Below are 12,891 nucleotides of genomic sequence, written 5' to 3'. Positions count from 1 at the left end.
ATTTTGGGGTAATAAAAGGGTTGGTATGGTTTTATGGATTTTCTATCTCATTTCATGTCATGAGTCGAGGCTACCCCCTAGTTGCAACAACAGTTCTTACGGTCACAAGTGACCACAAGCTAACCCATGAACTGGTACCTTCTGTAAGCACTGAGTAAAACTTGATAATAAAGATATGTGCGAAAATCAACTAAAGATGCCAGAAGGTTTAAATACTAAAAACAATACATCTGAATTCATAAGTCTGGAACATATGCGAAAATACTGAAAATCAGACTGGTAAGATTGACAAACTATCTGACTATCTGAAATGTCTAAAGGCCTCTAACTGACTGAAAAGGGAGTTGATGGAACAGGCCTCAACTAACTCCAAACAACCTAACTAAAATGAAATGCGGAAAGACTAAAATAACATAATAGGTTCTCAAAACATGAGGACTCACAAATGTTGCTACTGCTAACTAGCTGGACTATCTAAGCACGATCAGGAAACTGAGCGTCCGAACCTTTGATATTAAACATCATAACGCAAAGAAAACATATACGATCAGTACTTTGAATGTACTAGTACATGAGATAAGGTTAGGATGGAATGCTTAGGTTCATGTGCATGAAATACTAACTGACTGAGTAGAATAAGATAATGATAGACTGAATAATCATGAGAAAACTGATGCATAATATGCGTAAGAGCTGTAAAATTTGAGAATGCATAACCAAGCATATAACATGATACTGAAATAGTTTGTAAACTGATATACTAAAATCTAAAAACTAAATAGTTGAGAATCTGTATACTTTGGTCAAGCAAACCTAAAATAAAACTATATTGAATACTGTACTGAGACTGTGGGAGGTATCATCTAATCGACATGCCCCAATCTGAGCTAATCGGGGTTCAACCTGTAACCCCAGTTGAAAAGGTGACAGTACCGTGCCACGGGTACTAATATTAGCCGTATGGATCCACTAATGTTGTGTACTGAAGGACCAGGGATTCAATCCTAAACCGATGGGTTACCCCTGGGAGGAAGTCAAGCCTAAATTGGCGGGTGACTCTTCAAAGAAAGTCAAGCCTATACTGACGGGTGACTCCTCATATCCTACACTGGCTATGTAGTTCTGGAATACATAGACTACTACTAACGACTCAGCCTAACTGACGGGTCACCCTTGAGAGGATGTCAAGCCTAAACTAATGGGGAAGCCACCATCCCTGCATTCACTCGGAGCTAAATCCTACTCCCAACTGAACTGACACTGATTACTGAATTGAGCTAAGTTTTAACTGAGCTAAGTTTTAACTGAGCAATACAACTGATCATAGTAACTAACTGGATAACAATGCTCACAGTTTATCTAACACCATTCTAAAATACTAAAACTATGGAAACAGCTAAGTATCGGGTATTCATAGCCCCCAGCACTAAATGTAAATAACAACAAGGGCATTTAAAATCTTCAAAAAAACCACAATGGAGAATCATTCTACAAAATCATTCTCTTTGACATTTCATCAAACATATGGGGATTAAGGCTTTAACATTGGGATGTTTTTAAACATGATGAGATAGCATGATTACATAACAAGAACCATAATTTGAGGAATTATCCTGAATTGGATGAACATGACATGGGAACTTCAACATCCAAATTATATTATAATCCATTCCACTTGAAAACAATTATAATCTTAACTTGAAATCAAAATAATAAGAAATTCATGAAGATAATCATTTAAAACATGGAAAACTCATAATTTAACATTTTAAAGGGGATTCTTGGACTCCATGGTGAAGGAAACCATAGATGAAATCACACATACCTTTGATACTTAAATCTTGAAAGAGAACAACTTTCTTGAAAGTTCTTGGATGGTGAAGCTTGAATTCTTGAGTTTTCTTGAAGTGAAAGGGAGGGAATTATTGAACTTGGGGGAATGATTTTTTAGAGTAAAATTGGAGAATTTGGGCATATAATACCCTAACTAAAGCTAAATCCGTGTTTTTATGAAATGGAGCGATGGGAAAAGACAAGACTACCCCTCAGGAATTTAAATTCGTAACTGGAATACCGATTTGAGGGCCACCGTGATGCGCTAAGGGCCTCATCGCTATACCACCACGACGCACCACAATCGCAGTGAGGCTCTGGAACTGAAATACAAACGTGCCTCAATCTTCATCCAAAAATTTAAAACTTTCTTGAGACATGCCCCTTACACCCCTAAACATGAATTAACTTAAAAACTTACGTCTCAGGCTTGGGAAGGTCAGTTTAAAAATCCTCGAAGTTAAGAGGTCAAAAATAAGGCTAAGTCCCCAACACTTGCTAAATTTTTAGGTTCTAAGCCTCTTATACACGCACTATGAGTTGAAGTGAACTAGGAAATGTACAAGTATTACATTTTGACCCTCAATTTGAAAAGTTGTGAAATTGGGTTTTGGGGGTCAACTTTTTTAAAAACAATATTATTTTGAAAATCTAATATCACCATTGAGTCTGAAGCATCGAATTTGATAGGGTAGCATAGTTTGTTTGCGATCGCAGGATTCCAGATGGATCTCAAGGAGTTCGCGGATACTTAGAATTCTCCAAGTCTCCAGCTATTGCACCACTCAGTTGGTGCACTCGCATAAGTGACACTTTGGTCGCTTATGTGACTTAGCAGATCGGACCAAGTGTCGCATACGTGACATCTTGGTCGTAAGCCTTGTATAAGCGATGATAGGTTCGCTTATGCAATACCTTTCCTCAAGCGAGGTATTGCGTACGCGACACCTGGTCTCATAATCGGTAGTCGCTTAAGTGAATGGTGATCACGTATACGATGCATGGGTACTTTAAATACCTATGTTTTGCCCTTTTTCACTATTTTTGAGACTTAGAGCTTAGGGTTTCATGATTTTGAGCAATTTTCTCTATTTTTAAGCTTGCATAAGCTCCAAAACACCTATTTCAATTACTTCTCCTCAATTTTATCATTTAATTCGTGTTTTAATGCGGATTTAAAAGTGGAAAATTGGGGATTTTGACTTGGAAGGCCTAAAATTTATATTTCTCTAACTTAAACCCCGATTTCAACCCGTACTTACTTGGTTGAATTTCTAATCTTAAAATTATAACTCTTCTTTTAATTTCATCTTCAAAACAACTCCAGTCATCGATTTTAAAATAAAATTTAAAGTTTTTACTGGTAAAGATTAAAAATAATTTTTCATCAATTTGGACCTCAGTTTCACTTGGGTTTTTAGTTGTAACTCCTAAGATTATTGGGAACATATTTCAAAAATAAAATTATGATTTTACCCTTCTTTTTTGAAAATCTATTTCGAAGATCCGTTTTGACCTCGATTCAAAAATAGGCCATATGGGTATCGATAGCTTTCTTTTGACACATCGATTAAATATCTCTATGTGTTAGTTGATTCTGAGTCTGTTAGTAGGAGAAAGGCTTTAGATTAAAGACTTGTGGACTGATTTTTTGTATTTGAAGTAGGTTATGGCTTAACTTTCTTTAGACTGGGTTGGGTAGTTAATATTGGTAAAAGATTATGTTAAGGGTGTAGGAACTAATCATGAAAATGGATATATTATTGTGTTATGCCGGTGTAGGCATCTATATATTGATGCTATTTGGTGGTTTTGGAACCTTATTTGCTATGTATGACCATGTGGGGTCCTACATGATATTATTATCATGTGTACGTGGAAATTAATTATAATTTTATTTTGACGAAAATGCTAACGTGGTATCAATAGTGACTTTTAATGTATTTCATTCTACTGGCATTTGGATTATGTTGGATTCATGAGTGGTTGGATAAATGAGTGGATTTTGACTCACTTGGTTGGTATATTATTTGGATATGGAATTTCTTATTCTAGTTGGTTGTGAGCATTATATCCTCATATCATATTCATTTATGAAACATTTGTACCATCATGGAAATACTAGAAATACTAAAAATACTGGCTTTTTCTAATAGAAATTATGATATCTTAAAAACCCTTTATCGAAGGATGTGCAAGAGAGGAGATATAGATATTGATTATATACAGGTTGACAAACCCCCATGGGTCCTACGTCGGAAAGCTTTTGCTCCATAGGTGTATACGAAGGTTGTGCGACAACCTCTGGCATTATCATCATTATCATCATCATCATCATCATTATCATTAGCATCTCTATTACATTAGTATTTAGTTTGTATTTTTCTGTATTATCTTTCCTTGATGTAATACCTATCTATGTGTACTTCTTCCTTCGTATTTATATGTATAATATCTATATACTTGGATGTCTCTCTCATATCGTTGTGGTGTATGTAAATATTATAGAACTGTTAGTGGAGACAGTGTTGGCTACCGTCTGGGATATTTTCTGGTTACAAGTGACATGCACCTAGTATGTATTTTATACGCTTTATTTTTTACTTTGCTCAGACGATCTATCATAACTACTAAGTACAAGTGGAATGTGCTCATATTGCGCCCTTTTGGTATAGATCTAGGTTTGAGTGCGCCTCATGGTGATTGATTCGGGTGATATTTGGAGCTATTTTAAGGTACCAGTTGATTTCATGCATCCGGAGTGGACTACTGACTCTCCTTATATAGACTATATCTTTATTTATATTCAGAGACAGAGTTTTTTCAGTTTGGATACCTTATCTATTTTGATCTTGAATTATACTAGTTATGCTCTTACACTGTGACGGCAGGTTTTGGGATTTGGTTAGGTATCGTTGACTATGTATTTTTGCTTTTACTATATAAGTGTGTGGTTTAACTGCGCTCTAGGAGTCTTGCCTTAGGTTTTGGTATTATCTTTTATTTTATATTAGTTTGGGTGATAGGCTTACTATCAATGTTTGCCGCGACAAGTACCATCATGAGCTTTGATTTTTGGATCAGGCAGGTAGGATAGGAGATCAATCAGGATCTAAGCTAGGTGATGGATGTGGTCAGTTGTATATCGTACCTTCTAGACCCGCGGCTGAGTCTTCAGATATTGTTGTCGCAGATATGATTTCGGTGTGCCATCAATCGACTTCTTTTTTATTTGATTTGGCATCCACTTATTCTTATGTGTATATGCCCCATGGTTAGAGTCACCTTAGGATTCTATGTCTGTGACATCATATATATCTACTTCTATGGGTGATTTTGTAGTAATGGATCGGGTTTATAGATCATGAGTTGTGACTGTTTGAGAGTTTGATACTCAGGATGATCTTATTGTGTTAGATATGGTGGATTTTGATGTGATTCTAGGCATGGAGTGGTTATCCCACTATTATGCGTTCTTGGATTATTTTGCCAAGACCGTTACCTTAGTCATGCTTGACATACCCCAGATTGTGTGGTAGGAATCAATTAGTCAAGGACCAACAGGGATTATTTCTTATGTTCTGACTAGGATACTTATTTTGAAGGGTTGCGAGTCTTATCTCTCTTAAAAATAGGTTACTTTGGTGAATTCATTTAAAAAATGACTCATTTTGATCTAGATTTCAAGGTATTAGGGTTCAGTCAACCACTAGGGCTAGGAGCATGAGAAGAGGAGAAACGTGTCATGATTTTTATAATATGAAGAAATGTTTTCAAGGATATGGAATTTCATTTACAATTTTTTGATATCGTATTTTGATTTTATTTGATTATGTGGTTGTTAATATTTCACCAAAATTACTATCTATGTACTTGTTCCAAAAAAGTTTTCTACTTCATCTGAGGTAATAGTATGGACTGTGTATACTTTACCCTCTCAGATCCTACTTTGTGGAAATACACTGGATATGTTGTTATTGTTGTTCCAAAAAAGTTGAACTAGAAAAGCCTAGGAGTGGGCATATTTCGGTACAAATTGAAAAACTACTAACCGAACTGAATTTTTTTAAATTCTGGTTAATTTTTTTATTTGTTTAGTTGGTTTCGATTTTAAATTTTAAAATTCAATTTTTCAGTTTGGTTTTTTATTTTTAAATAAATTATTTTGGTTAACCAAATATTTAAATTTTAAGATATAGTATATACAATATACATTTATACACCAGGTCACTAAGCATAATTTTATACAATCATAACCCAACCCATTACTCAAATTTGAAAAGTGAAATCCCTATTTCCCTAAATCACATGCACAGACGCATAAACACACTCGTCTCATCTCAAACTCACTCACTCACTCTCATCTCAAAATCCATCACCGTCGACGGCCAGTACTCAGATCACTATCGCATCGCCGACGACCAATGTCATAGACCATGTTGATAGCTTTTGTTAGCTACTATTTTTTTTTTGCATTTTTGATTGCTTATGGACTTATGGTTCATTACTAGTTTCTGGATAAAAGCTTTGTGCGTGAACCCATAATATTTGTATACAATATCCAGATATCAGGGGATCAGATATTTATTCCTACAAAGGTGAAACATGCTCCTGCTCTTATAAAAATATAATTCTATCAATTAGTTCTAGAAAAGGTTTAAATTCTCTAATGTTTTTCCCCTACGGATCTAGTTAGAGAACATCATAATGGTAAATCCTTAAAATATGTTGATCCAAAAAATAATTATTTTTGTGAGACTTCCTACGGAAAGAGGGGACTTTTGTTTTATCCATATTAACTTTTTCTTTGACCTCTTGCATGAGAGATGCAAGAATAATAGGAGGAAGAATGTTACTAACTAAATATGTATGAATAATAAGGCCTAACACCTCAGAACGTAAGATTGAGAAGACTTTTTACAAAGAAAATAAAGAGTGATCAGAAAATCTTAAGATGATAGCCTAGCCATATTTGGTGGTAAGGGCATACCCATATACATGAAGAAAAATAAATGAAGAGGTAGTCTATGTTTACATTATTTCTAAGAAAAAAAGTAGTAGAGAAACAAGACTTACCTGTTTATTGCGTACTGTGTAACAAAGCAAACCTGTAAAACACATCAAATGAAAAGTACATTTAATTTTCACATGTTGTTGTCTTCTCTTATAATATAAAGTGCAAAAGGAATGGCAAAAGACTTCATAAATTTATTACATTAGTGTGAAAATTGAAAGGAATATTAAAAGAGGATGAAACGTAAAAACATTATTATTTTAAATTACTTATTTATGTTTGTTTCTTCATTTTTCATGTAATACAAAACTCTTATTTATTTTGATAAATTAGAATTTTCAATGCACTTTAATTAACTACTACTAAATTTGACCGCGCGAAATGACCATATTAAAATGATGAACTAATGTTTTACTTAAGATTCTTCTAAAAAGGAAATTCAATATGACTTCTTGTACCCTTAATCATTGAGAAATGACATTTGAAATTAAATAATATACAAAACATCAATTCAAGATTGTCATGCTGATATAAAAAAATAAAAATAAAAAAGAGCCATTTTTATGTTAATCAAAAAATGATTGGAAAAAAAATTTTGTTGAAGAAGTTATAGTGTCAATTACTAATAGTAGTTGAAAAATAAATTAATATTAAATTAGAAATTCAACTCGTATCATCTCAATTACTTGTTAGTATGAGCGAGCGATTTTACTAACGCTACAAAAGACATGCTATTACTCAATAGTGCCTGAAACTATATACAAAAACATTACAAGAAAATTAAAATATAACATGGCACATTACAAGACAAATTAGAATCCTTCTGATATTCGAAACATTAGGAATTTGATCTTCTTGTATATTCTTCATATCTGAACTACTATTTATTTATCTGCACTAATTAAAAAAATAAAATACAATTTCAAACATATGATAATGAAAAAATTTTGTGACCTATGAGAAATAGATCCAGATACAACATTCAACAAGTAATGAGCGATTTCAACGATTTATGCTTTACAGAATTTATATGAAACCCGTTAATTTTTTCAACAAATGAAGAACAATTAATGAAATAATTTTTAGACCCAACAAAAAGAAAGAAATTATTTGAATATTGAGCTAAAAATTTCTAATTAAAATATGAGTATTCCCAAATTAAAAATAACTGCAGTAGTCCAGTGCAATAATAAGTCACGAACAAAATCTTTGACTTTAACTCTTTTTTTTTTTTCAAATCTCCTGATATCATTGCAAAGCTTTTTTCTTTGCCTATGTATATAAATTTGTTACAAAAAATATCAATTCACCAATTTTCTGCATGCCTAAAATATAATGCACAAAGTAAAAGCAATGGAACAATGCATAGATTTAATCAATAATTAAGATAAGTGCAAAATAAAAACTCATATAAATACAGATATGTACACTCATATTTCTAATTTTTCTTGATTTATGAGTCTTCTTCATCGACATTTATTTCTTCAATTGTAGCATTTAAAACTACTCCCTTGAAATTGTCCTTGTTCATGAAATCATTCTGGAGTTTGACAACAAATCTGACCTCCCTATTTTTTTCCTCATCCTTTTATGGTTGTTCTTCTTTATTGTATTTAATGATCAAATAAATAAAATTTAATATAAAAGGAGTGTAGGTATATAAAAAGATTTTAAAAAAAATAAATGCGTAATAACAAAGAGAGCCAAGTGATTCTCATCAGAGAACATGGGTGCAAAAATTTTTTTACAATAACAATGACAATAAATGACATAAATAAGATTTATTTATTATTATTACTATTTATTAATATCATTGATTAATAATATTTTATGAATTTATAAATGAGAAAAAAAATTTAAAAAATAAAAAAATCACAAAAAAGATAAATTGCATTTCTTGATTCTTAGACATGTCACATGAGCATCCCCAAATTCCTCCTTTATACACATATATGTAATATATGCCAAAAATTGACAAGGTTAAGCTTTCCTGGACCCTGAAGTATATCAATTCTCTCCCTTAATTCCTTTTGTATTTGTGCAACTATAAAAATTGTATCCATATTTCTATCAAAAATATTTCTAGTTTCTTGCTTGCCATATATAATAAATTGTTGTTTCATAAGTAGCAGTCACTTGCTCCTTCTTAGAACTATTTTCTGTGTCTACCTTTGATCTATGTCATTATTTGTTGTTCTCTTCCTTTTGGTAACACCACTCTAATCCAAGTAAGTATCTCTAAATCATATCTGCTTTATTTAGTCTTGTTGATACATCCAACATTGACATTATAACTAGTGAATATGTTCGCGGTTGTTAAATAAAAATGATATATGACGACATAATTTTGTTATAATTTTCATAATAAAATATATATCTTTACAATTTTGATCAACTTTATGACTTTATGTTCCCCAACAGTAACATTGACTAATATTGTTTCTTGATGTAATTTTCAAAAGTAGCAACTTAACAACTATAATTATAACTTTTATAGCAATTGTTTCATAATTACGAAAAATAGTAAATTGTATTTGTATCTAAGTAAAATATTGCTATATAAATACATATACAAATTGAATAGTAGTTCATATTTTAACTCTCATCAGTTAGAGTTAAATAAGGAAGTAACCATCTCTTAATTCATGCTACATTTAATTATAAAGTTTTCTTTTCCTAATATGACTCTTCTATTTCTCTTGTTTTTTTAATCCTTTTTCATTTTTTTTCTAATTTTTTGTTTTCTTATTTTTTTCCTTTCTCATATTATTCTTTTTCTTTTCCTATTTTTGTTTTATTTCTCATTTTTTTTTATTTTGATTTATTTTTCTTTTCTTTTTCTTTCTTCCACTTTATTTTGACTCTTCTATTTCTCTTCTTTTTTATTCTTTTTCATTTTTTTCGTTTTCTTAATTTTTTTCCTTTCTCATATTTTTCTTTTTCTTTTCCTAATTTCGTTTTCTTCTTCTTTTTTTCTATTTTTTTTTTATTTTTACTTTTATTTTTACACTTATATTTCTAGCTTCTATTTCTTTTTCTTCTTTTTTTTTGGATTTTTCTTCTTCTTTTTTTTTTTTCATTTTTTACTCTTCTATCTCTTGCTTTTATTTTTAAAAGACACATATCTATATCACATATACATATTCTAAAAATACAAAATACATAGACATACAGATCTGCATATGTATTTACAGTACAAAACATACATATATATCTGCATATGTATTTACAGAAATACATATCTGACTCATATATATATATATATATATATATATATGACACAAAATCTGTATGACAAAAAGTGACATAATACATTTGTCTAATTACGCTTGAACTACACATTTCTTCTTCATGATGTAGACATCAAAAATATTATTATGATGAAAAATATATATCATCCATAAATACATATGTATTAATCATAAATACATATGCGTTATTCATAAATAGATATGCATTTCTTGAAAAATACATATGTATTAGTCATAAATACATATGCACACTGAAAAGTACATATGTATTATTCATAAATACATATGCATCTATAAAAACCTAAGCAGAACTAAAAATATATTTTCAAATCAATAAATATAGCATGCAGCCCCATAAAAACATATGAATAACTAGAAAATACATATATATTATTCAAAAAAAATACATATGCACATCTGGAAAAATACATATGCATTAGTCATAAATACATATGCAATATGGTAAAATAATTATGTATTATTCATAAATATATATATGCATAACTGAAAAATACATACGCATTACTCATAAATACCTATACAGAACTAAAAAATATATATATTCTTCCTTTTCGTTTGACTTTCTCTTTTTCACATATTTTTGCACTTTTTGAGATTTTGGAGATGAAGATTTTCTCAACATTTTTCGTTTCATAATTTCCCCAATATTTTTTGACTCGTCACAATGCTTCGATCTCACCTCTTCTATGTCAACTTCTCTGTTCAACTGAATAGGAGTAGAAATTAACTTAACACAAAATTCCACAATCTTTCAACAAAAAAAATCACAACCTCATCAAATAATGTAGGAAAAGTTATAGCAGACCTCCATCAAATAACGTATCCCTCCATTATAGCATACATCTACAATTATTTAACCAAAAAAATCACAGCCCCCCCTCCACCCCACCCCACCCCACCCCCCCCAAAAAAATAAAGAAGACAGATGAAGAAAAAAAATACAAAAAAATAAAAAAAAATATAAATTATATGAAAGATAATATGCGAATACTGTAAATATCAAGTTACCTTATTTGATGGAGCACAATTTTGAAGAAAGGGAAAGGAATTAAAGAAAGTAGACAGAGATATGGGAGGAAATTGAAAAAATTAAGTGAAATATGAGAGAAAATTGAAAAAGTGGAGTGAAATATGGGAGGGAATTGAAAAAGTGGAGTGAAATATGGGAGGAAGTTGAAAAAAGTGGAGTGAAAATAGAAAAAAGTAAAAAAGTGGGTGAAACCCATGCACTTTTCATTATAATGGTTAAAATATTGCTATTTTTGCTATAACTTGTAATTTTGAGAAAGTATTGTTATTTATTGTAATTAAGGTCATAAGTATGCTAGTTTCTGTAAGGTTGATTACTCTTTTATAATATTCTCCCATTTATCAAAATTGGAATACTCTTTTATAATATTCTCCCATTTATCAAAATTGGATGATCCCCTATATCATTGTGATAAAATATAATTGTCAAAATTAAATAATCTAATTTAGATAAAAATGAACTAAAAAATAAATGTTATATTTCATAAAGATATTCAATCAGAATCCAACGTAATACACAGTTTTTTATTGCATCACACACACATATATAGAATTATAAAGTAAATAAAAATTAAAAAAATATTATATTGAAAGCAAAAACTCAACACTGCCTAATCAATATATCTTTATGATGTAATCTTAATGCCAAGAATGCAGAATATGTAACTAATACCAAACAATCATGTAAAAGTCATTTGGTAGGTTATGATTCTCTCTATTATTAATAACTAATTATAGTCTATTGCTCATGAAATTACACAATTTCAAAGTAAATCACGTAACTTATTGTTTTCGAAATAGAAGAGAATGAAGTAAAGGTTTTTGGACAAACGGAATTGCTTGGATGGTAAGTATTCGCCGTGATGAGAGTTATTAGATATATTTGTATAAACAACATAAAAACAAAAAAATGACATCACCAAGAAGAGCCCAACCATAAAATATATTGAAATTGTTAGCTGATAGATTTAACAACTTTTAAAATATAGACACGTAAATTCTATGTTAAAATGTAATAAAATTTTCACCAACTCAATAAAAAAATGATTTCATACATATTCATGAATATAAAATACAAACATTCTTAGCACACCTTTGTTAGAATAAAGTGCTAAATAATTATAGATAACTATCTATTATTTTTCATTTTTTGTGGACATCACACTTCAAATTTTTTTCTGCAACAACATCCTGAAATTAGACGTGCATATATAATTCTATCCTTTATTACGAAAGAAGTACACTTCTTTGGTGAAAATCTCAAATTCAACAGAGAAAAAATAATGAAAAAGAATCTTAGTAAATAAATAGATATTATTTAAATGAAGAAATATATCCCACAATATTTTTCATAACATGTGATCTAACGAAGACATAAAATACAAACGTTATGATCTGTAAGCTTAAGGAAATATTTATATTGATAAGGCAGAGGGGTCTATGCTAATGATTCTTCACTATTCTTGTCATTAATTACAGTTATTTATCTTTATTGCCTTACCAATTTTTCATTTTCCTAATTAACTTTAACTTTACAATTACAACTTATAACTACAAAATGCATGAATAGGTGGGTTGATCATTAATGTTGCTTTCCTACGTGGGTTGTAGAAAACAAAATTGTACATTAGGTTTTATTGTAAAGATTTATCATAAAAATAGTTTTGAGGGTTTTATTTTATGAACCATTTATTAATTCATTTACTTAGTTGATAATATGCAAAAAATGTCAAAAAAAAAAAA

Source organism: Capsicum annuum, chromosome 12 (assembly GCF_002878395.1).
Source record: "Capsicum annuum cultivar UCD-10X-F1 chromosome 12, UCD10Xv1.1, whole genome shotgun sequence".
Lineage (NCBI taxonomy): Eukaryota > Viridiplantae > Streptophyta > Magnoliopsida > Solanales > Solanaceae > Capsicum > Capsicum annuum.
The sequence above is the reverse complement of the archived record's forward strand: the minus strand, read 5'-3'. Positions refer to the sequence as shown.